The sequence below is a fragment of the Chlorocebus sabaeus genome, chromosome 4 (assembly GCF_047675955.1).
Source record: "Chlorocebus sabaeus isolate Y175 chromosome 4, mChlSab1.0.hap1, whole genome shotgun sequence".
In the NCBI taxonomy this organism is placed as follows: Eukaryota; Metazoa; Chordata; class Mammalia; order Primates; family Cercopithecidae; genus Chlorocebus; species Chlorocebus sabaeus.
In genome coordinates, this window is record NC_132907.1 from 32,522 (window position 1) to 59,781 (window position 27,260).

General features: G+C 43.9%; 1 pseudogene; it reads right to left on the minus strand.

Annotated features, from left to right (window-relative positions):
- LOC103247851 (rho GTPase-activating protein 7-like) overlaps nucleotides 1–27,260 on the minus strand; it is a 59,532-nt pseudogene that overhangs the window by 11,702 nt on the left and 20,570 nt on the right.

A 27,260-nucleotide genomic window follows, 5' to 3' on the forward strand; every position in this document is an offset into this window, starting at 1 on the left:
CAGCAGGTTTCTGCCCAAGCCTGAAAATTATCTGACTGACATGAGCCTAAACAAGGGTGGGGACAATCTGAGGATGCCTCCCTGGTGCTCTAAACAGCATGTTGTGAGTAGATGGAAATGAAGGCTACAGTTTTTAGGGAAAAGTCTTCCTGCTCATTTTTTTGATGACATTGCATGGTATCCCTGACCCCTGAAAATATTGAGAAGGGTAGAAAAGGATGAGATTTGTCAGTATCTGCTTGCTTTCCACAAGAGTTGGATGATTTCCAAGGAACCTCAGGGATTAAATTTCTTAACTGGAAAGGGGTGGGACTGGCGAAGGCGCAATCAGGAGTCCCATCTGCAAAGCCTACTCTTGCTGTGTGGTTTAACCTGCATTATAGTCCTGGGAGATTCACAGGCTTCTTTCTCTGTCTTCTGTAGGAAGTTCAATAAAGTTACCTCAAGTCAAACATTTAAGAAGTGATACCTGGCCCTGCAAGGTGCCTCACACCTGTAATCCCAGCACTGTGGAACGCTGAGGTGGGAGGATCACTTGTGGCTGGTTCAAGACTAGCCTAGGCAACATAGGGAGAGCCTGTCTCTACCAAAAAAAAAAAAAAAAAAAGGTTTAAACAGATTAGCCAGGTGTGATCAGTTTTTTAAACTTGAATTAGCTGTGCATGTAGTCCCAGCTGCTCAGAAAGCTGAAGTGGGAGGATCGATCCCTTGACCCCAGGAGTCTGAGGCTATAATGAGCTATGATGGTGCCACTGCACTCCAGCCTGGGTGACAGAATGAGACCCCTGGCTTTCAAAACCAGCTATCTGGAGTCCAACTTCAGTAGTCTTTCCTTCTGTTACACAGACCCAAACATCATGAATGTTCTTAGGCCCCATCAGAGTGATGACGCTGAAGTGGCAGAGACTTCCAGAGTGTATTAGTCTGTTTTCACACTGCTATAAAGAAATACTCAAGACTGAGTAATTTATAAGAGAAAGAGGTTTAATTAACTCACAGTTCTACATGACTAGATAGGCCTCAGGAAACTTACAATCATGGCAGAAGGTGAAGCAGGCACATCTTACGTGGTGGCAGGCGAGAGAAAGGGAAGAGCCCCTTATAAAACCATCAGATCTCATGAGAATTGACTCACTGTCATGAGAACAGCATGGGTAAAACAGCACTCATGATCCAGTCACCTCCCTCAACACATGGGGATTACACTTTGTGATGAGATTTAGGTGGGGACGCAGAGCCAAACCATATCACAGGGGAATAAGATCATGGGTCTCCCAAATTGACCATGATCTGGCTCCAAAGCAGTGAGATTCATTGAGAACAAGATTTTACAGCAGGAGCTGACAAACAGATGCCCATGGGTCAAATCCAGCCCACCACCAGTTTGTGTATGGCCAGTGGGTTTAAACTAGTTTTATATTTTTAAATGGTTGGGGGAAAGCTGAAAGGAGCACAGTCTTTTGTTACATATACAAGTTATATGAATTTCAAGTTTGAGTGTCCATAAATAACATTTTATTGGAACATAGGCTCATTGTTTATTGTCTGTGGCTGCTTTCACACGGCATCTGGGGAATTGAATACAATCTATTCTTGTTATTCGCAGCATTTATGTTCCATAAAGTCACCGTTAATACTGAATTAATGAATACTGACCTATTTCTCCTAGGGGAAACATAGGGTTAGTTTCCTGTAGGCCTCCGGTCACATTTTTGTCTACTGATCAATACATAATTATATTTTATATGTGCTTCTGTTTAAAGGGACTTTGTTTAATATATATTGCTGATCTGTTAACATGGAACTCATGGAAACAGCACTAGAACTCATGCCTGAATGAAGCTCATCCAACACATGGGTTTTCTCCTTGAGGCACCTCACAGCTTCTTGTGCTTAGGAACTCTAGGCAGGACCTCAGCACTATACTTGGGAGTCACTGAAATGCAAAATCACTAACAAAAAGCACAAAAATGCAAAACACGTGGGACTAAGTAGATCCTGAACAGGCGACTTATTTACAGTGCAAGATTTGAAACAAAAAGACACAACATTGCCCTGTTCAGCATCAGCTGGAAATGTGGTGTCAGGTGACGTATGTTTTTCCAGGAATTAGTGCAAAGGCACCATGAGTATCCATTTTGAGGTGGCAAATAAATTTTAGTAGGTGAATTCGGAAATACAGAATCCATGAATAATGAGGATTGGCTGTAGTTGCAACACAGACTATACAGATCACAAAGTCTAAAGTATTTGTTTGTGCCCCTTTAAAATAAAAAAAGTTTGCCAGCCCCTGCTCTCCTGTTTGTTCAACCTTTCCTCCAAGGAGAATGAAACAGGCACTGGAAGTCATGAACCTCCAAGGAGAATGAAACAGGCACTGGAAGTAACGAACAATGTCCAAACCAGATGGAGCTCATAAGGAAAAGCAAAACAACTTCAATTATGGGGTAGAAACTCAAGTAATTAATGTAGAAAGAATTTTCAAGCTCTAGAGCAAAACCGAGTTTCTGCTATTTGCAGATTTTCTGTTGTTCTTTCACAAACATTTATCCAACACCCTCTAATTGGCATGACTCTGTGCTGAGTGTTGTAAGTCTTTTAGAGTTACTACTTTAAACCGTAACATTGTTACTTGACCAGTGTTATTGATAACTGAAGTTGTTTAGAGGAAGGATAGTTGGAAGGAAAGAAGACAAAAACAGATTGGCCAATTTATGACTTGGATCATCAGTCTCTCAAACTGATTATTTTAATTTAAAAAAGTTTTTATTAGTGCAAATTTATGGAGTACATGAGAGATTTTGTAACATGTATATAATGTGAAATTGATTATTTTAAACAGGTGTTTTGCTAAACGTATTTTAAACAATGATACGATTTGGCTGTGTCCCCACCCAAATCTCATCTTGAATTGTGTTATAGTTTCCGTAATCCCCATGTGTCATGGGAGGGACCTCCATGCTGTTCTCCTGGTAGTGTATAAGTTCTCAGGAGAGCTGATGGTTTTATAAGGGACTTTTCCCTCGGCCCCCTTTCACTCTGCATTTCTCCTTGCTGCTGTCCTGTGAGGAAGGACATGTTTGCTTCCCCATCCACCATGATTGTAAGTTTCCTGAGGCCTCCCCAGTCATGCTGAACTGTGAGTCAATTAAAACTCTTTCTTTTATAAATTACCCAATCTTGGGTATGTCTTTATTAGCAGTGTGAGAACAGACCAATACAAAAATGTTTGCTTGTGATGACTTAATTTTCAAAAAGGACTTGAGACAACTTAAACCAAAGCACATGCAAAACTCAGGAGGGAGGCAAGCAGGATAGACAACAAGGTCTGAAAAGTAATGTGGCACAAGCAGGCAGGACACACAAGGGGCCATGGAATTATTTTATTGCATTTCCATTTGGATTCTGAGACTCCCATCTCAAAAAAATCCCAGGGCGAGGGCAGGGTGGTAGAGTAGGGAAGATAAAAATCAGTAATGAGAGTAAACTCACAGGGGAGAGAGCTTTCTGAAGCTGTTACAAATAAAAGGCTTTTTGGATGAGAAGTTTTTACTTTTCTTTTCTTTTCTTTTTTTTTTGTTTTGAGACGGGGTCTCACTCTGTCACCCAATTTGGAGTGCAGTGGTGCGATCTTGGCTCACTGCAACCTCCACCTCCTGGGGTCAAGCCATTCTCCTACCTCAGCCTCCTGAGTAGCTGGGACCACAGGTGTGCAGCACCAAGCCCGGCTAATTTTTTTTTTTTTTTTTTTTTTTTTGTATTTTATGCTGAGACATGGTCTCGTTATGTTGCCCAGGCTGGTCTCGAATTCCTGGGCTCCAGCGATCCACCCACTTTGACCTCCCAAAGGCCAAGGCATGATCCATGGCATCTGGCCTTGGATGTGAGGTTTCTTAGAATAGACGCAGGAGGTGCAGGGGCCCCAGCTCCACAACTTAAGCATGTCCAAACCAAATGCTTCATGCTTTCTACCCTGGCTCTTGGAGCTTCCCTGATGAAAATGTAACTCTGTCGTTTTGTTTGGAACCTAAGTATTAAGTACCTAGGTGTTTACTTTCCTGATGTCCAGCTGTATCCAAAGAAAAATCCTAAAGTACTAAGAAGAGAGAATGAACTAAGTAATTTTTAAATAGTCCTTCCTAGGGAACTTTCTCTCACGCAGCTTTTGGATAAGAGTTGGTGGGTATCAGTTCAAGGGCTTAGAGAGACGTTATTTTGTGTCCTTATTTGAAGAATGATCTGTAGACTTGAAACCTTATTATGTTACATTGAAAGATGGGGAGGACCTGAAGGCAAAGCCAGGAATTTCTCAGGAAACAGTTTGGGGTCCACCCTATCCCCAGAACAAGTCAGATCTTCATTCTCCAGAGAGGGCTAGAGGTGATTTCATCCTGGAAGATTTTAAAAACTCGCGTCCACCACCCCATGAAAAAATTCCATCAACGCCCTCATTTGTATGGACAAAAAGTCATGTGTCTCCTAAGCCCCTTGTGGAGACTGGTATGCCTGAAGCCCTTTTATGCTGACCTGACTCTGAGTCTAGGTGACATTTCTTCTTTCCTTTGCCAAGAGGAAAAAGAAAAAAAGTAAAAAGAAAGAGAAGAGACAGCGAACACTTTTGTCCACACCTGTCCTAATTTAAATTTCCTCCAGGGCCCACTAGACTTAGCTCTGAGAAAAATGCGTATTTAGATCAATTGTCTCACAGGGTCTAAGTAGGAAAGAAGAAAGATACTCACAGTCCAGTTCCTTCTCCACTTTCTGCATCTCTCATTAAGGAAGAACTTGTTGGCCTCTCAAGATTCACTCTCATGGTATGGCCGTAATCAAAAATCAAAAAATAATAGATGTTGACATGGATGCAGTAAAAAGGGAACACTTTTACACTGCTGGTGGGAATGTAAACTTGTGCAACCACTATGGAAAACAGTGTGGAGGTTCCTTAAAGAACTAAAAGTAGAACTACCATTTCATCCAGCAATCCCACTACTGGCTATCTACACAGAGGAAAAGAAATCATTATACAAAAAAGATATGTATAAACACGCATGTGTATAGTAGCACAATTTGCAATTGCAAAAACAATGGAACCAACTCAAACGGCCATCAACAAATGAATGGATAAAGAAAATGTGGCTGGCCACAGTGGCTCACGTCTATAATCCCAGCACTTTGGGAGGTCGAGGCGGGCAGATCACGAGGTCAGGAGATCAAGACCATCCTGACTAACACGGTGAAACCCCGTCTCTACTAAAAATACAAAAATTAGCCTGGCATGGTGGCGGGCACCTGTAATCCCAGCTACTCGGGAGGCTGAGGCAGGAGAATGGCGTGAACTTGGGAGGTGGAGCTTGCAGTGAGCCGAGATTGTGCCACTGCACTCCAGTCTGGGCAACAGAGCGAGACTCCGTCTCAAAAAAAAAAAAGAAAGAAAGAAAATGTGATGTATATATATCATGGAATACTACTCAGCCATTAAAAAAAAAAAAGAAAACATGAAATAATAGCATTTGCAGCAACCTGGATAGAACTGGAGACCATTATTCTAAGTGAAGTAACTCAGGAATGGAAAACCAAACATTATTTGTTCCCCCTCATAAGTGGGAGCTAAGCTATGAGGATGCAAAGTCATAAGAATGATATAATGTATTTTGGGAATCAGGGGAAAGGGTGGGAAGGGGGTGACAGATAGAAGACTACAGATTGGGTACACTGTACGCTGGTTGGGTGATGGGTACATCAGAATCTCAGAAATTACCACTACAGAACATAACTGAACATCACCTGCTCCCCCAAAACCTATTGAAATTTAAAAAAATATTTATTCTATGGGTTGCTGGATTTTGTTTTCTAACTAGATGGAGGTTTCAAGTCACCAAAGGCCATGTGTCACCCTAGAGCCTTGAAGGTAGTAGGTGTCTGTGTTTGCTGGGTGCTGCAGGATGATCCTTCAAGGCAGGAAAGAGGTTTCCTTATTCAAGTTGCCTCAGACCAGGGGGTGGCCCTTCTTCCCCACTGCTTTCTCTTCATCCTGTCTTCCGAGGCACATCTGATTGTAAAGCAGATTGTCTTCTGGTCCATATGATTTTGGAGCCCTGGAAATATGCCAAGTACTATGCTAGGTGTTGGGGACAGAGAGAGGAAGAAGGCGATGTTTGCCTTCAAAGATGCTATTGTCTAGCAGCAGACCCAGACCCAAACCAAAACAAAGTAACACAAAACAAAAGGCAGACCCAGACAATAAAAAATAATGCAGCCAAACAGAGCAAGCCCAGAGGAAGGACACTTAGTCCCTACCCTGGGGGGTTTCTTAGAGGAACCATCACTTGAAGAGTCCCTTGGAATTAGCTAGGGAGGTTTAAATTTTTCCACTCACCTCTTTGACAGAAGTGTTTGGAAGTTTCAGCTGGCAGGACTCTTTCTCACCACAGAGGATGCTGGGGGGGCTTCTGGTGATGCTGCACTCACTCACAAGGACGGTGAGTAAGGGCTGAGCTCTTGTTGTGGGGTCCCAAACTTGTCCCCGCTCTGGATAACATTTAATTTTGTTTTATTTTTTAATCTCTAGAAACTTCAGGTTTTGAAAATTGATGTCTGTCAATTAAAGTGCATTGACTAAATCAACCTAATTTGCTTTCTCAGAGTTTATAAAGAACATATATAACTGCCAATCAAAGCTTTTGACTATTATAGGATACCCAAGGGAGAATGCGGTACCTTATGAAATCAACAAAATGTTCTAATTACTGCACACAGCCCTTTTGTGCTAGGACAAGATTTGCACAAGCCTGCTCTTGTGTTTCTTTTTTTTTGTTTTTGGTATTTTAAAGATGCTGAAGAAAGCAACCAGCTCTTTCACACTGGTCAACTCTAACTTCATTTATCAGGGACTGTGCCTGAATATTAGACAGCCTAGGATAATTTGTGACTTTTTATTCATGAGCGAGAACACTTACTCCATTTAATTATTTGGTTGACACCAGTCATTCTCTGTTCTCTTGTTTTTCTTTTTCTTTTCTTTTTTGAAGACAGGGTTTCCCTTTGTTGTCTAGGCTGGAGTTCAATGGTGTGATCACAGCTCACCACAGGCTCAAACTCCTGGCCTCAAGTGACCCTCCCACCTCAGCCTTCCAAGTAGCTGGGGCTACAGGCATGTACCACCATACCCTGTTAAAAGGTCTTGCTCTGTTGCCCCAGCTGGTCATAAACTCCTGGACTCAAGCAATCCTCTGGCCTTGGCCTCCCAAAGTGCTGGGATTACAAGCCTGAGCCATTCCACTTCTCCACGACGCCTCCAGCTTCTTCATGGAACAGATCCAAACGGCATTCATTGTCTCCAATAAGCTAGGGAATTCAGGAACCTAAAACATCAAGCTAAGAAAAAAACAAGCAAACTTAGGTTCCTGATAATTACCAAGAAACTCATGTCCCTGTCTTGTGACCCTGGAATCTTTTATGAGGTGACTTCCAGGCAGGTAGCTAGCACTCTGATCCCAGGAAGCCTGGTAGCGACCTCTTTCTTCTCCCCCTAGACCAGAACATCTCCGCATCGTCCAGGGCTTCAGCTACCCTTTACTCTTCCAAACCCTTGCCTTGACCAGGCATCTGCTCCCAGGAACTCCTGTCCCGTTTCCATGGCCTGAGCCAGAACTCCACTTAGACCTACTGCAGAAGCCTCAGTAGACTCCCACTTTAACTCACCACCCTTTTCCTTCATCTCAAACCTGTTTCTCCTCCTGCACTGCTTATCTCAGACAGCAGCATCCCCCTTCACATGGGGGCTTCAGCCATGATCTGGAGTGCAATCCTTATCTCCCATCTATCTCTCATTGTAAAAGGGCTGCTGCTGCATCCAGGGATTCTCCCTCCTCATTCTCTCTGTTCCTCGCCTCCTGCTGTTCCTTCCCCACAGCACTCTCTCGGTTTGGGCACTTACCATCTTTTGTGGGTATTAGGTAAGGCTGTCTTTGCCTAAATCCTTTCCAATGAATCCAGCCTCCACACCCCTTGCAGGCTTTTCTTTTATTTTTATTTTCTTTATTTTTTTAGAGGCAGGATCTTAATCTGCTGCCCAGGCTGGAGTGCAATGGCATGATCAAACTACTTCCTACCTCAGCCTCCTGAGTAGCTGGAGCAGCTGGGACTTATAGGTGTGTGCCATCATTCCTTGCTAATTTTCTTTATTTTTTTTTTTGTAGAGATAGGGTCTCACTAGATTACCTATCAGGATCTTGAACTCCTGGCCTCAAAGAATCTGCATGCCTCAGCCATCCACAGCTCTGGGATTACAAGTGTAACTTGGCCAGAATTTTCTTTTAAAAACTCAGATCCAGTTCTTTGTAGTTGGGCTTAAAACAATAAAAATTTATTCTCACAGTCTAGAGGCTAGAGTCCAAAATTAAGATGTCACCTGGGGCTGAGCTGTGGCCTCCCAAAGTGCTGGGATTACAGGAGTGAGTCATTGCACCCGGCCTCAGTGGTTCACACCTGTAATCCCAGCACTTTGGGAGGCCAAGGCAGGCGGCTCACTTGAGGTGAGGAGTTGGAGACCAACCTGGCCAACATGGCAAAATCCCGTCTCTACTAAAAATATAAAAATTAGCCAGGCGTGGTGATGGTCACCTGTAATCCCAGCTATTTGGGAAGCTGAGGCAAGAGAATGGTTTGAACCCAGGAGGCGGAGGTTGCAGCGAGCCAAGACTACACCACTGCCCTGAGCCTGGATGACAGAACCAGAGCAAGACCCCGTCTCAAAAAAAAGAGATGCCACCTGAGCATACTCCCTCCAAAGGCTCTGGGAGAATCCTTCCTTGCTCTTGTAGCTGCTGGTCGTTGCTGGCAATTGTGGGCGCTCCTTGGTTTGCAGACGCATCCTGCCAATCTCTGCTTCCTCATCACATAGACTTCTCTATGTGCCTATGACTCCATGTGTCTGTGTCACTTCTTAGATGGAGACCAGTGATTGAGTTTAGAGCCTACCCCATCCAGTGTGACCTCATTTTAACTTAAATTTTTTTGTTTGACTTTTTTTCATTGCAGTTTTTTTATTGTTTGTTCATTTGTTTGTCTGTCTGTTTTTTGAGATGGAGTCTTGCTCTGTTGCCCAGGCTGAGTGTAGTGGCGCCACCTTGGCTCATTGCAACCTCCACCTCCCAAGTTCAAGTGACTTTCCTGCCTCAGCCTCTTGAGTAGCTGGGATTCCAGGTGTGCACCACCACACCCAGCTAATTTTTGTATTTTAGTAGAGATGGGGTTTCACTATGTTGGCCAGGCTGGTCTTGAACTCCTGACCTCAGGTAATCGTCCCGCCTGGGCCTCCCACAGTGCTGGGACTACAGGAGCGAGCCACTGCACCCACCCTCTTTGCAGTTTAATTTTAAAATTTTTAATCATCATGGGTTCATAATACAGCTCCTCTAACTCTATGCTTTCCTCCTTCAAAGCTTCTCAAAGCTTCCTGTTTGCCTGACCCATGACAATCAAATTCCTTAGAATGGTACGCAAGTCTCCTCTCATTCTTCCCATCTCCCCTGCCTACTTCTGCAGGCGCTTCTCCTGCTGAGCCTCCAGAACTGCCTCCTCCAGCCACGCAGGACCCTCCCTGCTTTGTTGCCAGCCTAGACTCCTTCAGGCTACCTATGCCCCCAGCTTGCCCCTGCTTGGAATGCCTCCTGCCCCTTCCTCCATCATCCTTCAACATCTGGTTTAGGTGTCCTCTCTTTTGCTGGGCCACTGGGTAGAGTCTCCACTAAAACACATGGCATTGAAATTATTTCTCTGTCTCCTTTGAAAGGCTCTCAGTGCCTCCAAGTCGGGAGGGTTGATTTACATTTCTGTGGCTTTCCTCTGTTGGTTCATAGCGGATACTCGTTGGTGAATGACTAACTCAGTAAAAAATCTAGAAATCCAGTGCTACTAAATTCCAGACACTCCATAAGGAGAGGAAGCTGTCCGGCCTTTCCCACCTCACCCACAGGGAGAGCCACGCAAGCTTGACTGGTAATAATTTTGATTCATTTGAATCTTATGGGTGTGTATAATTTGTTTTAGGTATGTGCTTAAACTAAGAAAGAATAAGAAACACATTTAGAAATAATAATACATAGTGATCATTATGTGTTAGTTACCATGAGTACTAATATCTTTTTTTTTTTTTTTTTCAGATGGAGTCTCACTCTGTCCCCAGGCTGGAGTGCAGTGGTACGATCTTGGCTCACTGCAATCTCTGCCTCCCGGGTTCAAATCATTCTCAGCCTCCGGAGTAGCTGGGACTACAGGTGCCCGCCACCACACCCAGCTAACTGTTTGTATTTTAAGTATAGACAGCGTTTCACCATGTTGGCCAAGATGGTCTCGATCTCTTGACCTCGTGATCCACCCACCTTGGCCTCCCAAAGTGCTGGGATTAGAGGCATGAGCCACTGTGCCTGGCTGAGTGCTAATTTCTTTACTGTTATTACCTCTATTTCCTCGAGAGCACACAGCTAGTATAAATGGTGGTTTGACACCAGAGAATCTGGCTCCAGAGTCCACGCTGCTACCTGCTACATGACATGGCCTCTAGTAAAACAATAAAGATAATACCTAACAGATACTGGGGCTTAGCGTGTGCCAGGGGCTCTTCCTAAGTCTTTATGTGATTAATTTCACAGGGAACCCTGGAAAACTTAGCCTAGCTGTACTTTGCTTTCTCCATCTGTAACACAGAATAATATGACCTCCAATCTCATTGTTTCTTTTGTGGTGAGGGTTACATAAGATAATGCATGGAAAAATTAGAATTGTGCAGACCTACCTGCTGAAATGAACATTATCCATGCCTCCCAATAGGTAGTCATAGCTTTAGGGGAGTAAAAGTAGAGAAAGAGGACACATTGATGGCTGGGAGGTACTAGGCCCCTGCCCTAGGAGAATCTGAGTTTCGAATGAAAGTCAGACCAGGGCACCTTGGTGGAGGTAAACCCTGAAAGAAATGACTACAACAGAAGTGCTCATCTACTATGTTGCTGGGCAGTGGGGAACCAACCTAAAGTTCCTCCGGAATAACTGCTGTCATCCAAACTTGACTTCTAGCATATTTATTGCTGTCATTTAAAACCTTCAGGCAAGAGGTCTGGGCGCAGTGTTTCACACCTGTAATCCCAGCACTTTGGAAGGCTGAGGTGGGCGGATCACCTGAGGTCAGGAGTTCGAGACCAGCCTGGCTAACAGGGCGAAACCCCATCTCTACTAAAAATACAAAAATTAGCCGGGTGAGGTGGCGCCTGCCTGTAGTCCCAGCTACTCAGGAGGCTGAGGCAGAACTGCTTGAACCCGGTGGGGGGAGGTTGCAGTGAGCTGGGTTTGTGCCACTGCATTCCAGCCTGGGCAAGAGAGCAAGACTTCATCTCAAAAAACAGAAAAACAAAAAAACAAAACAAAAAAAAAACAAAAAAAATTATTTGGGCAAGGCAGTGTGGTGGCTCCTGCCTGTAGTCTCGGCTACTCTGAAGGCTGTGGTGGGAGGATGCTTGAGGCTAAGAGCTCTAGGCTGCAGTGTGTTGTGACTGTGCCTATGAACAACCACTGCATTCTAGCCTGGACAGCATAGCCAGATCCCATCTCTAAAAACAGTAAAACACAATAATAAAAATAAATAAAATCTCAGCCTCTCTGAGCCTGCTTCTACTTCTAGAAAATTAGATGCTTAGATTTGTCCATCTTGAAAGTGCCATCCAAGTCAACATTCTCTGATTCCATGGCTCCCAACTCTCTTGCATAGGAAGAGCTTTCTTACCCTGTCTTTCCCTGCTATTCCAAAGGAAGGCACGTTCCCTGACTTTGATGCTCTGTCTATTTCTTTCCTCATGGCACCTTTGCTATTTCCCTCTCCATTGGCAAATGTCCTTTGTCTTCAAAATTCTGCATATGAGCTCCTGAACTTAAGAAAATGTTGCTGAAATGAGATCACTTGGACACAGGAAGGGGAACATCACACACTGGGGCCTATTGTGGGGAAGGGGCAGGGGGGAGGGATAGCATTAGGAGATATACCTAATGTAAATGACGAGTTAATGGATGCAGCACACCAACATGGCACATGTATACGTATGTAACAAACCTGCACGTTGTGCACATGTACCCTAGAACTTAAAGTATAATAATAATAAAGAAAATGTTGCTCAAATCTACTTTCTCTAACCCCCACCCTGTAGCTGTGTCTTCATCTGTCTAATTTACTGAGGCCTCTACCTATCACTTGACTGCCTCCTGCAGTATTCCCTCTGTAATGACTGCATATAGCTCTCTCTTCCTAAGGGGGCAAAGGATAAAGAATTTCTCAGCCTATCTAGCAGAGATAGTCTGAATACTTTTGTTTTATTTTATTTTCATGTCTTAAAAGATGGGATCTTGCTCTGTTGCCCAGGCTGAAATGCAGTGATGCAGTCATAGCTCAGTACAGCCTTAAACTCCTGGGTTCAAGTGATCCTCCTGCCTCAGCCTCCTGAGTTGCTGGGATTACAGCTGCATGCCACCACTCCTGTCTAACTTTTAAAAACTATTTTGTAGAGAAGGGATCTCACTGTGTTGCCCAGGGTGGTCTCCAGCTCCTCTTCTCAAGCAATCCTCCTGTCTCAGCCTCCAAAAGCACTAGGATTACAGACATGAAACATTGCACCCTGCCAGTTCTCCCTTTTCAAAGGGAACAAAAGATAAATAATTCCTTAGCCTATCTAGCAGAGATAGTCTGAGTACTTTAATTTATTTGTATATTTATTTACTTTGAGATGAGTCTCACTCTGTCGCCCAGGCTGGAGTGCGGTGCTGCAATCTCGGCTCGCTGCAACCTCCACCTCCCAGGTTCAAGTGATTCTCGTGCCTCAGCCTCCCGAGTAGCTGGGACTACAGGTACTCACCACCAAGCCTGGCTAATTTTTATATTTTTAGTAGAGATGAGGTTTCACCATCTTTATCCAGGCTGGTCTTGAACTCCTGAGCTCAACTGATCCAACCACCCTGGCTTCCCACAGTGCTGGGATTATGAATACTTTTAAATTAATAGAAACATAAGGTAATTTTTCTTACTTGCAAATTAATGGGAGCCTAAGAAACTATAAGAAACTAAAAATATTTTTTTCTTTTTTTGAGACAGAGTCTTTGTTCTGGCTCCCAGGCTGGAGTGCAGTGGCATGATCGTGGCTCACTGCAACCTCTGCCTCCCAGGTTCAAGTGATTTTCGTGACTTGGCCTCCTGAGCAGCTGGGATTACAGAAGCGTGCCACCACACCTGGCTAATTTTTGTACCTTTAGTAGAGACGGGGTTTCACCATGTTGGCCAGGCTGGTGTCGAGCTCCTGACCTCAGGTGATTTGCCAGCCTTGGCCTCAGCCTCCCAGAGTGATGGGATTACAAGCGTGAGCCACTGTGCTCCACTGAAAAGAAAAATCTTTTTTTTTTTTTTTTTTTTTCTTGAGAGATCCAGGGATAGCAAGGGAAGGTTTATGGAGGTGTGAAAGATGAAGAGAGAGAAAAACAGGGAAGGGACTGAGGGAAGATACAGGGAACAGGGACCATTTGAGGCCCCAGGAGTCCTAAAGTTGGCTTGAAGGAAGCAAGAGAGAAAAAGTCATGGAGAGAAAGAAGGCATTTGTGTGAAAGAACATTGGCCAGATAATGAAAGTCTGAATACCAAGAAGACGAGAAAAGAAGGCCTAGAGTCAGTGTGAAAACTGAAATAAATCGTATTCTCTCAGGCAGCCTAAGAAAGGGAGTCTGCCTGGCTCTTTTGGTGTCTTCAAGCACAGAGGTGTGATGTAGACTTAGGAATTTGGGGGAGTCTATTTTGATCATGAGAAACCTTGCCCTGGGCGGTGCACTGTGGCTCCCAACACTTTGAGAGGCCGAGGTGGGTGGATCTCTTTGAGCTCAAGAGTTCAAGATCAGCCTGGCCAACATGGCAAAACCTGTCAAAAAAAAAAGAAAAAAGAAAAAAGAAAAAGAAAAAGAAAGAAAAAGAAACCTTATCCTGGTCCTTCGTTTGTTTGCTTCCTTCCGGGACTGAACTGGTTCTTCCCTTTTTTTGTTGCCTAAATGAGAGTTTTGTTTTATTTGGAGGATGCTGTTTTTTTTTTTTTTTTTTTTTTTGAGATGGAGTCTCACTCTGTCGCCCAGGCTGGAGTGCAGTGGCCGGATCTCAGCTCACTGCAAGCTCCGCCTCCCGGGTTCCCGCCATTCTCCTGCCTCAGCCTCCCGAGTAGCTGGGACTACAGGCGCCTGCCAGCTCGCCCGGCTATTTTTTTGTATTTTTTAGTAGAGACGGGGTTTCACCGTGTTAGCCAGGATGGTCTCGATCTCCTGACCTCGTGATCCACCCGTCTTGGCCTCCCAAAGTGCTGGGACTACAGGCTTGAGCCACCGCGCCCGGCCAAGGATGCTGTTTTTTATATTTCCTGATTTTATCTCTATTTGTTCTTTTCTTGGGATTAAATAGGTTTAGAATCAGAGGAAACTAGGAAGTGAATGAAAGCAAACAAAAGGAGTTAGCCTTTGAAATGGTTTTCTTATTAGGTCTCCTATGTCATGAAATGGCTCTGTTCAAAAATCACCAAAAAATGCAGTTCTGAAATTTAAATGCCCACCGGTCCTCTGAGAAGCTGAATGAGCCACTGAAGTCATTCATGCAAAAGGATGGAACTCTTGGGTGTCTCAGAGTAGAAGGCCACTGGGTTATGGGATATGCCCGTGGTGGCAAATATTAATCTGATCCAAGAATGTTTGTGGGATTAGGTTGGCTAAAACAAAACAAAAAGCAACCCAAAACCCCCACCAAATCAAGAGCTTTACCCTCATCCTGCCTTACCAGCCAGATCTGCTTTCTTCCAGAATTTTAGTATCTTCTTTCCTTTCCATCAGGTCGCTCAGAAACGTATTCTATTTTCAGTATTCTGCAACTTGGGGTGAAATATTCTCTAGCTCTTTGAGATATTTCAGCATTTTCTTCTTGCTTTAATAATCATTACAGACTGTGTGACTTCGAATTTTCTGCTTTCTTGGAATGATATTAATGATCTATTTATATGTTTACGTTTTGAAACACTGCAACAAAATAGAGCTCTGCTTATCTTTGTTATTGAAAAAAATACATCCTATCTGCTGGCCCTAGAAGTAAGGAAAACTGTTTTCTCTGGGACAGATGTTAAATCCCCCATTTCCTTGGTTAATCACCTCCTGTGCTGAGTGCTTGAGAGAGCCAGGAACTGTCCCTGTGCTGCAGACTTGGGATTGTTGAAGTGAATGGCCTTGAACAGTCTTGAGATTTAAAAAAACAAAGTTTTTAATTTTTAATTTTTGTGAGTACATAGTAGCTGTATATAGTTATGGAATACAGGAGATGCTTTGAGGCAGGCATGCAATGTAAAATAATCACATCACAGCGAATGGGGTGTCCATCCCCTCAAGCATTTATCCTTTGTGTTACAGACAATCCACTTACACTCTTTAGGTTATTTTAAAATGCAAAGTTATGTTATTATTGATTATAGTCACCCTGTTGTGCTATCAAATAGTAGGCCTTATTCATTCCTTCTAACTGTTTTGTTTTGTACCCGTTAACCATATACACTTTTCCCCACTACCCATCCCAGCTTTTGGTAACAATCCTACTACATCCATTAATTCAATTGTTTTGATTTTAAGATCCCACAGCCTTCAGTTTTAAAAGCCTTAGAAAACTGCTTTTCATGGAGAACACTCAAATTGTGTGCCAATAGAAGTTATTTCACATTTCCTTCTGAGAGGCTTCTAGCCTTGATTAACAGTTATAAATAATACGTGTATACACTGAAAATAAGAAAATGAATACATTACTTCCTCGAACAATTATACTGTGTAATATGAGAAATATTTGAAAACTGTGGAAAAGGTGGAGCAGGTTAAGGAATATAACAAAGATCCTTTGGAGGCGAAAGTCTAGAAACCACTATGGAAGATGTGTCTTTGTCTCAGAATTGTTACTGCTGACTGTCGGGTGCAGACCTCTCTTATTGAACCTGGATCAGGAACTCCTTCCATCAAAGCTGACTCTGGGCTCTGAATGCTGCTGTTGAATGGCCAGTCTTACCAACATGAAAAGAAGCCACGATACCAGAGACAGGGGAACAGACACACAAAATGACAGGAACAGACAGGAACAGACACACAAAACGACAGGAACAGACAGGAACAGACACACAAAACGACAGGAACAGACAGGAACAGACCACAAAATGACAGCTGTGGTTGCTGGAACAGCAACGTCTGTGAGAGTTGCAGCGAGCCAAGAATAGTCTGAATTATTAGGCATTCTTTTCGGATCAGCTGCATCTTTATCTCTAGTCTGGAGATGTGTAGATTCCCTAGCAGCAAACAAAAGAGGTTATCCAACTCTGGCTTGAGGAATGTGGGGGCTGGCCATCGGTGGTGCAGATGCCATTTTAGTCTTGTGGCAGGCAGAATGCTGAGTTGATGTCATCTGACCTGAAATATGGCCAGTTAGGCTTTTACAAATATTTACTGTATTTCTGTTCATTCCTTTTATTTTCTTTCTCTTTCTCTTTTTTCTTTCTCTTTCTTTCTCTCTTTCTCTTTCTTTCTCTCTCTCTTTCTTCTTTCTTCTGTCTTCTTTTCCTTCCTTCCTTCCTTCCTTCCTTCCTTCCTTCCTTCCTTCCTTCCTTCCTTCCTTCCTTCCTTCTTTCCTTCCCTCCCTCCCTCCCTCCCTCCTTCCTTCCTTCCTTCCTTCCTTCCTTCCCCTCATCTCCGCTCTCTTTCTTTCTTCTTTTTCTTTTCTTTTTTTTGAGATGGGGTCTTACTTGTTGCCCAGGTTGAAATGCACTTTTCAGAGAAAAGAAAGAAAAGCAGATGAATCATTTAAGTTAGAAAGCATGGAAATAAAATGAGAAACGTCTGTTTGCTAGTTCAAATGCATAAAATCTACCATTTCCTGTGGCTTTGAATTCACAGCCGAGCTACCATATTTGCTTTGCTTTAGAACTACATTTTCTAAGGTATCCAAATTAGGAAGTGGTCGCTGGAAGACAAACAAACATGAAATGCTACTTTATAAACACCACTCTTCATGAAGTCACCAGGAAACAATGATGCGTTCATTTAAGGCATTCTTTGCATTAGACAAAATGTCTGAATTTCCTTCATGACCCTCACCATATTAAAAAAATCAGAATCAGAACATACCTTAAGTCAGCTCTGCACATTTAGGTGAGTTTGGATTTTCCTGGCCCACAGGGTTCAATCAAATACCTGAACAGGAGTACATTAACCCTCACAACCACCACAGGAGCCCGATTGTGATCCACAGAGGTTAGTAAAAGGGCACAGGCTACTCTGGGTAAATTAGTCCTCCAGGTTCCGTACAGACAAAACCAGAGGCGGAATGCAATTTCACAGAAGCCAAGTTTAAAATCGTGCTTCACTCTTCACTATTTGCAATGGGGTGAGGGGTCAGGTTCATTGGCCGTGCTGTATAACCCAGGTCTAGGTAAATGGCATCCTCTAAACTACTTGCTATGGTGTACATGTGTTCCCCAAAAATCATGTGCTGGAGACTGAATACCTAACACAACAGTGTTGGGAGGTGGGGCCTAATGGGAGCTGGATTAATGCCAATTATAAGAGCTTGAGGCTGGGTTCCGTGGCTCACGCCTTTAATCCCAGCACTTTGGGAAGCTGGGGAGGGAGGACTGATTGAGCTTGGGAGTTCAAGACCAGCCTGGGCAACATAGTGAGACCTCATCTCTACTAAAAATAAAAAATATTAGCCGGGCATGGTGGTGTGCCCCTGTAATCCCAGCTACTCAGGGGTCTGAGGTGGTAGGATTGCTTAAGCTGTAATCATGCCACTGTACTCAAACTTGGGCAACAAAGTGAGACCCTCTATCTCAAAATAAATAAATAAATAAATATATAAATAAAAATGGCTTAAAGCTGCACATTTGCTCTTTTGCTCTCCCTTGCCCTCTCTTTGCCCTTCCACTATGGGATGACGCAGTAAGAAGACCCTCACTAGGCTGGGCATGGTGGTTCATGCCTGTAATCCTGGCACTTAGGGAGGCTGAGGTAGGAGGATCGCTTGAGCCCGGGAGTTTGAGACCAGCCTGGACAATATGGTGAAACCATGTCTCTACCAGAAACAATCAAAAAGTTAGCCAGGTGTGGTGGCACATGCCTGTAGTCCCAACTACTTGGGAGGCTGAGGGGGGAGGATTGCTTGAGCCTGGGAAGTGAAGGCTTCAGTGAGCCATGAGCATGCCACTGTACGCTAGCGTGGGTGACAGAATGAAACCATGTCCCCAAATCAAACAAACAAATAAACAACCAGATGCAACTCCTTGATCTTGGACTTCTCAGCCTTTAAAACCATGAGCCAAACAAGTATCTGTTCATTATAAATTGCCCGGTCTGTGACATTCTGTTAGAGCAGCATTATATGCACAAAGACACGATACAAAGACTCCTGAATGAGGAACTCTGCACAGAGCCGCTGTTACAGAGGGTTTATGTGCTCAGACAGTCTCCTCTGAAAAAAGAGTCAATCTGAAGTGCAGCTTAAAACCATTTTTTCTATTTCACAAATGCCTTGGAACACAGACACCTAAAGGAGCACTGGCTGTTTGAAAAGGTCTGGAGGCCGGGCGCGGTGGCTCAAGCCTGTAATCCCAGCACTTTGGGAGGCCGAGACGGGCGGATCACGAGGTCAGGAGATCGAGACCATCCTGGCTAACCCGGTGAAACCCCGTCTCTACTAAAAATATACAAAAAAAAAACTAGCCGGGCGAGGTGGCGGGCGCCTGTAATCCCAGCTACTCGGGAGGCTGAGGCAGGAGAATGGCGTAAACCCGGGAGGCGGAGCTTGCAGTGAGCTGAGATCCGGCCATTGCACTCCAGCTTGGGCGACAGAGCGAGACTCCATCTCAAAAAAAAAAAAAAGAAAAGGTCTGGACTTCCCATGTGATATTTCCTCGAAGATTTTTGGAATTCTTCTTTCAGTAATATCTCGAGAGAATTTATGAATTACACATAAATCAGCCTTAATCACATCTCTCGGGACTCAAATGTTATTTCCTGCTTATTCATTCACTAGCTGTTTCTGACAAGAAAATCTATCCTAAAAGGGGCAAAAAATCTGCTACCAATGAGCATATTCATTGGAAGGCACCTCTCTGAGCTCAGTTACCAAGGAGTTCAAACCATTCTCAGTGAGGAACACATTGCTAGAATAAATGTAGATCTGTTTTCCATATTTGAAGGTGTTCACTACTTTTCTGGAGGCATGTTTTGTTTTGTTTATTTAGAAACAAGGTCTTGCTCTGTTGCCCAGGCTGTGGTACAGTGGCATATTCACAGCTCACTGCAGCCTCAAATTCCTGGCTTAAGGGATCCTCCTGCCTCAGCCTCCCGAGTAGCTAGGACTACAGGCATGCACCACAACATCTAGCTAATTTTTTAAAATTTTTTGTAGAGATAGGGTCTTGCTATATTGCCCAGGCTGGTCTTGAACTCCTGGTCTCAAGTGATCCTCTTATCTTGGCCTCCCAAAGTGCTGAGATTACAGGTGTGAGCCATCATATGCCTGGCTTCTACTTTAAATAATTATACCATCTTGTAAGATCAGTGACATATAGGCTTGGTTCATACATGGAGTCATCCTTGTCACAGAAAAACAATTTGGAAGTGCTCACCTTAAAACAACGTAGTCTCGAGCAGGATGAGGTGCCATACTGTTTTGGACATACTGGTAAATTTCAGTTTGGCTGTCCGGAATTTCAATCACTTTTGAATCCAACAGGTCTATATCCCAGAGGTGCTGTTCTTTAAGTAGGCGCTTTAAGATTTTCTCTGGCACAGTAGGGACTTCAATGGTTGACCTCCAAAGCCTCAGAGGGGGTCCTTCACTCACCTGGAAAGAGGATATATTTTTCAATGCCAAGGCAATCCATACACACCTAGTTTTTGAAGTCAAATTGTTAGACTAACAATTTTAGTCACATATAATCAATGTTAATTGATTATATAAATCATACAAACAATATAATCAATATATAAATATTGGGGGGTTAATAAATCTATGACTTAAATAGGCTGCTATTCCTAGGCTTTAAGAGCAAGCCAGAAAGTGAACAAAAGCTGTTGTCAACTCTGGTCAAAATTATGACATTTGGGCTGGGTGCGGTGGCTCATTTCTGTAATCCCAGCACTTTGGGAGGCTGAGGCAGGTGGATCATCTGAGGTCAGGAGTTCAAGACCAGTCTGGCCAACATGGTGTAACCCTGTCTCTACTATAAATACAAAAATTAGCCAGGCGTAGTGGCAGGCACCTGTAAGTCCAAGTACTCAGGAGGCTGAGGAAGGAGAATCACTTGAACCTAGGAGGTGGATTTTGCAGTGAGCCAAGATCACACCACTGCACTCCAGCCTGGGTGATAAGAATCACTCCATCTCAAAAAAAAAAAAAAAAAAGATGACGTTTGTTTTGTTTTTCTGGGACCTGTATCAGGGTGCATGCAATAAAGAAATATCAGTCACTGGCCGGGCGTGGTGGCTTATGCCTATAATCCCAGCATTTTCGGAGGCCAAGGTGGGCAGATCACAAGGTCAGGAGTTTGAGACCAGCCTGGCCAATATGGTGAAACCCCATCTTTTCCACTAAAAATACAAAAATTAGCCGGGCATGGTGGCAGGCGCCTGTAGTCCCAGCTACTTGGGAGGCTGAGGCAGAAGGATCGCTTGAACCCAGGAGGCAGAGGTTGCAGTGAGCCAATATGGTGCCACTGCACTCCAGCCTGGGCAACAGAGCGAGACTCCATCTCAAAAAAAAAATAAAATCAATCATTTGCACTCATTTCCAAAGCCTGCAAGGCCACCCAGCCTACTCCCATTGTGTATTTATTTTCAAGATGGTAGAGGCGGCATCAACATATACCTCCGACGGACCTATCCTGCTGAGCCTTACAAGATGCCTCTGCCCTCAAGAGGTTTACTAGTCCTAACTGGAATTAATTTCCCCCTAAGGATCCCTGCTCATTAAAGGGCCAAGAGAACACTAACTAAGAACAGAGAAGAGTGCAAAGGGTTTCTGACCAAATTATGGAAAAATCAAAGCGTGTCATAGGATGTTCCACAGCTCAATGCCATTAGCAAAACATTCTAGGGAAGTCTAGTGTGAATCTGTGGAGCCAAAGGACTTCATTAGAAATAGTTGAAATCCTCTCCCAAGTGTAACACAGGATGAAAATTACTCTTCCTTTGCCCGGTTTCCACTCTCACCAGGGGCATCTGACTAACCCGGGTGCCCAGCTCTACAAGGCAGGGTGTGGGCTACAGATCCCCAGAGAGATTAGTTGGCAAAAGCATGTTATCTCTGATGGACCCAAGCCTCGACACCTGGACTCAACTAGCTGACAACAGGGTGAAGCCTTACCTTCTTATAGGACAGCTCAGCCTGCTTCGAAGTGGAGTAGCTGACTCAGCCTTTAAACTTCTCTTTGACTTCTTTAACAGGCCATCCACACAGTGCTGGAGGAAGTGTTGGTAGTCAGCTGAGTCATCATTACCCAGGTGACTGAGTGCCTCTACAGTGAGGGGCTTCAGCTCTTGTTCAGTATAGGAATTACGACATCAGCTCATTTCCCCCGGAACCTGTGCAGAACATGACAGACAGAAAGGAGGTGAGTCCGCCTGTACTCAGTCTCAATGCCCATCAGTGGAAAAGGCTGGGCAGGAACAGTGGCCTGGTCCTTAAAGCAGTGCAGGCATCTTTCCGCCAGAGGTGGGCTATAATGCTGACCTCACGTGGTACCATGAGGATATGAACAGATCACCTCCATAGATGTATCTGAAATCGTATTCCCATGTAAGGTCTTCTTTGGAAAGTTAGAGTAGGGGGAGTGAATTACATTGAACAAAGCAGGTTTCTCAAATTCAGAAGTGGATACAGAAGTTCAATTCCAGATAATTTGTTGCCTTTTTTTTTTCCTTTTTCTTTTTCTTTTCTTTTTTTTTTTTTTTTGAGGCAGAGTCTCATTCTGTTACCCAGCCTGGAGTGCAATGGCAGAATCTTGACTCATTGCAACCTCCACCTCCCTGGGCTCAGGTGATCCTCCCATCTCAGCCTCCCAAGTAGCTGAGACTACAGGTGCACACCACCATGCCCGGCTCATTTTTAAATTTTTTTTCGTAGAGATGAGGTCTCATCATGTTGCCTAGGTTGGTCTTGAACTCCTGAGCTCACGTGATCCACCCGCCTCAGTCTCCCAAAGTGTTAGCATTACAGGCGTGAGCCACAGCGCCCGGCTGCTTTTCCTTTCTAAGTAAAGGGACAATTTCATTAAACATGATTAACTCTAGCTGATACATTATAATATATGTAAATAAGACATTCTTGGCTATTTATACCATCTCCAGCTATGGAAAAGGTCTTCAGGTAAGACATGAACAAGTATCAAGCCTAAGACTTTGTACCTATTCACATTATCCTTAATAAAGGAGCCAACCTTCTCAATTCCTTCCTGGAAAAGCTTCTTGCACTCGGCGATCATATGGGCCAGCCCTTGAATGGCAGCTAGGTTTTCATTCAAATCTTTCTGATCTGGTTTGCCCAAACTTTGCTTTCTTTGCATTACCCTAGATGGAAGAAATACAGGAGGGGAACAGTTCAAATATTTATATATTTTTCATCCAAGTATTATTCAAGGAAACCCAAAGAAAAGAGAAAAAAATTTTTCACTGGAACCTGTTTATTGTTAAGTGGATTAAGAGCATTTTTACTTTGCTCACCAGAGTATCTCAGAGTTTTGTCAACAACACACAAAAAACATTAAAGAGATATGCTTTTGATGAAATCAAGGTGATTAAAACCATTTTATTAAATAGGTTACTATTGGGACCAGGGCAGCTTGTAGGGGCTGTGTTTGCACGGTGGGGGAGTAGCTTCTGAGAAGTGTGGGAAAGGAGTCCCTGGGAGTTGGAGCAAACGGTGTCACCGTCTTTACCTGCCTGAATACACAGGCCCCCTCCCACAGGTGAGGGCTAAGTCCATTGTTTCCTTGAGCTTTTGTCTTCATCTTATTTGATCGCTCTCCTCTACTCATCTCTAGTTCTGTATCCCATTGCAGTTGGATTGCCCCAGTCAACTTTAAGAACTATTTAAATGTGGCCGGGCATGGTGGCTCACGCCGTAATCTCAGCACTTTGGGAGGCCAAGGCAGGTGGATCATGAGGTCAGGAGCTCAAGACCAGCCTGGCCAACATGGTGAAACTCCATCTCTACTAAAAATACAAAAATTAGCCAGGCATGGTGGCGCATGCCTGTAGTGCCAGCTACTCAGGAGGCTGAGGCAGGAGAATGGCTTGAACTTGGGAGGCAGAGGTTGCAGTGAGCTGAGATTGTGCCACTGCACTCCAGCCTGGGTGACAGAGTGAGACTCTGTCTCAAAAAGAACTATTTAAACATACATTTAAACATCGTACAATTTTCAGAAACAATCTAACCTTCACTAGCATAACTAGGCCCCAGGCCTCTAGCTAAGAAATACTTTTCAAGTTCCTTTAGAGCTGAGGAAAAGGATCAGTTGGATGGATTTAGTCTGTGGGGGTTAAGTCCAGTGAGACTGTTTTCTCATGGACACCAATAGACCAGTCTCAGGCATGTCTTTATTAGCAGTGTGAGAATGGACTAATACAGCGGTCTAACTTTCTTCCTTGTTTCAGGAAAGACTCCCACAAAACCACAAATACAGAGAGTCCTAGAAGAATGCAGGCTGCCCCCTCTGTGTACGCACCTCCCATGCAGCCCGTACCTGCGAGAGGAATTCTCTCTCTTCAGGGTGCTGAGATGGAAGAGGGAAGGCGCTAAGCACATGGCCAGGTTGGTTGGGGTCATCTGGTTTTCTCTTATGGCTGCTGTGACATCGCTCAAGAAATAAATCGGGGTCTGCAGAACCTCCCGGTTCTCATCAGGTTCTCAGCAGCATGATGGCAGCCTTGATGGCCTGCAGGGGCTGGTCCTTGGGCACATCTGCACGACACCAGCACTTTCCCCATCAGCTTGGTGAATTTGCACGGATACTGCAAGGAAATGTCCCAAAGCAAATATCGGCATCAAATACCTCAGCCCAGTACTGAACAAGCACTTGTAGAAAGTGTACTAGAGGTTAATATGGTAAAAGTTATGAATTGCCACTGGCATCACTACCCTCAAGTATTTCCTGCCTCGTGAAGGAGTGAAAAAAATTTTAAACACCCACGATACCCAAACACTCTTAAATCCACCCCAGAGTTCGGCTCTAGAGGATGCCTGTTCTTTTAGTTTACAGAACAGTTTTTTCTTTCCGAAGCATGAGAAAAAAAAAAATCCCTAATTTACCAATCTCAGTTATTGAAAACACTATACACTTTTGTTTAGTGTCGATGAAAAATCTTATCTGAAATATGTACAAGAACGTAAGAACGGAGATCTCTCAGCCTTGAGTACAAAATGTTCAGTATCTCTGGAGATTTTCATGAGTTTAACTGATTTCTTCATCCTTGAAATGGGAAAAGTAAGCTGCTAAAATATTCAGTCCTGAACTGAATTGAACTGAAAATGTTCAGTTTAATTAATACATAGAATACATTGAATTAGTAATATCTTAAGTTTTAGAAAGCATGCTTGAGAGGCTGTTATAAAAATGCATATGAATATGCAAATACATAAAAATGCAAATAAACCCATAAACAATCTACATGTAGAAAATGCTGATCCCAATCTTCAGGTCTTCTTGAATAGACAACTCTTTAAAAGAGCATGTGGTGGAAAAATCAAGTCACTCAAATGTAGCTCCATAGGACAAACTGATTAAACAGCTCCATGGTTACAACACATAACAAATACCTTGGCAAGGAAAATGTGACCTGTGTTTTTATAAAATATAAAAGGATGAAACAACTAATGAAATAATCTAGACCAGCTCCATTTCTTATAAAATAAAGTCCACTGTGCCAGTCCTAGAGACAATTTGAGCGCTAAGAGAGGCTGCTTTTAAATTACATTGCTGTAATACCACACTGAGCCAAGAAAAACACAAGGCTGTAAAAGCCATAATCCTGATCTTGATCATTAATTTAGACAACTGTTTTCTTTAAGCTTTACATAAAAGTAAGAAGGGCATAGGTGTTGTTTTCCCAAGTATTTCTGGCAGAAACTGAGATGAATAACATAAAAAGATTATTTATTCATTTTACAGCAAGATAAAACACACAGACACCTGTGAAATTTTAAATCCAACAGCCCAGCAAGAGGGATGTGAAGCAACTGAAATTTCTGTAGACAAGGTGGAGAGAGAAAGAGATCCTGGTACCTGATCTTTATCTGAGTGCTCAGATAACACTGTTCTAGAAATGAATGAAAGCCTAACTTGGATCTGCTGGTAAAAACGTACAATTGCGTCAGTCATCAAAGACTGGGAAATTTATTTTTGCATCATTCAGTAACTATACAGAAACCTGTTCCACAAACAAGGAGGCAAGGAAGAAAGTGATGACGTGGGTTTCCAACAGGTCACCATGCAGACCCTCTTGTCAAAAGAACACTATCAAGGCCAGGCGCGGTGGCTCACACCTGTAATCCTAGCACTTTGGGAGGCCGAGGTGGGAGGATCATTTGAGGTCAGGAGTTCGAGACCTTCCTGGCCCACATGGTGAAACCCTGTCTCTACTAAAAATACAAAAATTAGCCAGATGTGGTGGCACCCTCCTGTAGTCCCAGCTACTTGGGAGGCTGAGGTGGGAGAATTGCTTGAACCTGGGAGGCAGAGGTTGCAGTGAGCCGAGGTCACGCACTGCACTCCAGCCTGGGTGACAGAGCCAGACTCCATCTCAAAAAAAAAAAGAATGCTATCAAGGAAGCTACAAGCTTCAGTGGGTCCTATTTTTCCCCAACGCCAACAATCAAGATCAAAGGACACTCACATTGGTAGATCTGTAGAAAGGTTTCTGAGAGTTTGTTCATCATTAGTGGCTTAGGAAGATCTCAAAAATACTGCTTCAGCATGTCTGCCACGTCATAAGCAGACTGTCCTTATAGTTGACACAGTCTACGGCACCTTCATTCATCTGGCGCAGAGCCTGAATCCGGGACTTGACCCCTGATTTTCTGAAGAGCCTAACCTGTCGGAAGAGCAACACTAAGTGTGGGGTACATTCACATGGATGCAGTTTTCACACCACACAACTAGAAGAAGCTGCACGTAATCCGAGTTCCCCTGAGTGCACAGACCCGCAGGCAGCACTCTCACCTGATCCAAACAATGGTCCCGGAGGTATCGCATGGTCTGCTGGATGCTCTGAGGCAACGGCTGTCCTGTGTGCTGCACGTTGACCGTCAGTGGGACCCTGAACACACTCCGGTCCTTGCAGTCTGGAACCTTGATCCTCTTCATGAACTTGGGCACCGCCCTGTTAAAGAACACAGAGATGGTGGTGTCGGGGGAGACATGGTCGCTTGTCTGTCTACACTTGTCCACTTCTGCAGGTAAACCCTGTGGGCTCCAGATCTGTGCTAATATGGTGGCTACTTAAATTTAAATTAAAATGACAAGTTCAGTGCCCCATTGGCTCTGGCCACACTTCAGGTGCTACTTCGCCTTTTGTGCACAGTACCTACTGTATTGGCTTGTGCAGATAAAGAACATTCCTATCATCCAGACAGTTCTCCCGGACAGTGCTGTTCTAGATCTTCTAAGAGGTGGGGTTGTGAGGTCTAGTCTCATTTCCTCAGTTGGGAATGTCCTTTTACCTTGAACCTGGAGAACTAGGGTCTACAGTCTTAAGGAAGCTGATGGATTTCCTTATAGAATGGCAGTATAGGAAGGAACAAGCAGAAAACAACGTATAATACCCTAATTAGGTGCTTCCGATAGAGTGTGAAAAACAAGGTCTCTTTTGTCTTGACAAAAGGATAAGAATCGCTTCTGAGTTCTTGATGAGATCCAAAGCATTTAGGGTCAAAAGATGCACGTAATACAGGATGGGAAAACAGCAATGAGAGCCTAACACATTGGGAGCCAACTCCAGAGCTCAACAGTGAATGACTTGAAGTCAAAATAAATTCTCCTGCTGATGACCCGCAGAACATTACATTTGTAGGTTTCTAAAGGAAGATGGAAAAGGAACAATGGGGGTTTTGTGAGCCGACCCCAGGCTCCCTGGTGTCCTGAAACCAGGCCCACCCCAACAGTATACGCAACAGCAGG